Genomic DNA, 1,639 nt, shown 5'->3' with positions numbered 1-1,639 from the left:
TCCTAGTTTATGAGGCACAATTTGCAAATCTCTGGGCCCATGGTTGTGGCTGATTGGCGTCAGATTTGGCTCTCCATCGCGCTAGAATAGGGGTAGTTATTGAGGAACTCAGAGAGATTGCGCCTAATTATGTGCTTAATAACTGCCTATGTGAATTACGGGATTAATTTTCTTTAGAAAATAGCCGCTTATTTATCTGCATGCATTGGCTCAGAATAGGAAACCATTTTACACCCGTGAGAATACAAAGTAAAAGGAAACCGTAACTAAAGATAATTGTGGGTAACTAATGATAATTGTGCCTTATGAATCAGGACAGAGGATCACACAATCATATTTGCCAAATATGATCACCCATTAATATCTTTGCCATTAATTTTCCATTAGGCCACATCATCCATGGCTATATATATAACAGATGGCGTAAACTATTTGGATGTGCATCAGTTTTGTGGTCACTTACATTTCTTCGTGTCTTGATAATCGTTGAGACATGGGAGTCCTCAAGGTTCCAAGCCTGCTATGCTTGGTATTTCTCATGCTACTCCTCTTGGCTCCTGGTAAGTTTTAAAGAACAAGGAACTTCCTCAATGCATCATCTATACATTTGCTAGTCATATGTGAAATTCATACTCCGTGCCTCATATATTATCTTGTATCTTTGTAGAACACTATAGGATTATTATTTTTCATAGGTCATATTGTGTTATTTTTTTCGTAGGCTTTGATGCCAAGACTTGCAAGGAGGCCAGCCAGAGCTATAGCACTTTTAAGTGCAAAGATGATCCATGTGTTGAGGCCTGCCATAAGGAGGGATTTATTGATGGGAAGTGTACCCTAGTCTATTCACCAGGCGTTGTATTCATATGTTTCTGCAAAACATGTTAGAAACTACCGCATGACGATCCATGTCTTGCTGAATAGAAACATGTTGAAACTAAGGCGTGATGTGTGATGCAAAAAGTAGTAAGATTCGTTTTTAAAAATTACTGGAGATGAGCAATTGAGAAAACTAGATGATTCCCCACGCGTTGCTGCCAGTGCTCTTAGTCCTATGCACATGATAATACATAAAGTGAATAACTTTGTTTGCATAGTATATAATCTTAAGACTAAAATCTGCAAACGACACAGTACTTGATGTATAATTATAAAGATAGTAAAGTGTGAATTATTAGGTCAATTTTTTACTAAATGTTGTGACATGGCAGAATAATCTCGTATGCTCTACATAAAAACTAATGTATACAAACACCTAAAAACAGGGATTCTGAAATGTAGACGCCCTTAAAGGCTATGTACAAGTTTCCATTTTTTGAAACTGGGCACTATGCAAACAATAGAAAATTCAGATAGATGGCATACTGAGATTGGACACCAAGAAGTATGTGCCTGTAGAGTATACCTAGAGAAGATGACACCTCACAATTGAGAGATCCAATGAATATTGTGGTTGAAAGATAAGATGGTTCCTACAAGAAACAGTGATATAGGTGAGACAACATATCAGCCATCTGCTACTTAATACTTGAGCAAGAAAAGTGTGGTGGTAAAAAGACAGAGGGAATTGTCAAGATTTCATTCATATTTTTATAGCATTGAGGCAATCACAAAGGGCACCACCAAAAATTGAACAATG

General features: G+C 37.2%; 1 long non-coding RNA gene across 1 annotated transcript; it reads left to right on the top strand.

Moving 5' to 3' along the window:
• Positions 1 to 456: 456 nt before the first annotated feature.
• On the top strand, positions 457 to 986 carry LOC120962615 (uncharacterized). The gene is made up of 2 exons (XR_005753343.1): positions 457 to 560; positions 722 to 986. It is a non-coding gene; the product is annotated as an uncharacterized lncRNA (long non-coding RNA).
• Positions 987 to 1,639: the final 653 nt, after the last annotated feature.

This window comes from Aegilops tauschii, chromosome 4, assembly GCF_002575655.3.
Source record: "Aegilops tauschii subsp. strangulata cultivar AL8/78 chromosome 4, Aet v6.0, whole genome shotgun sequence".
NCBI lineage: Eukaryota > Viridiplantae > Streptophyta > Magnoliopsida > Poales > Poaceae > Aegilops > Aegilops tauschii.
Note: the sequence above shows the minus strand (reverse complement) of the source record. Positions and strands in the feature narration are given on the sequence as shown.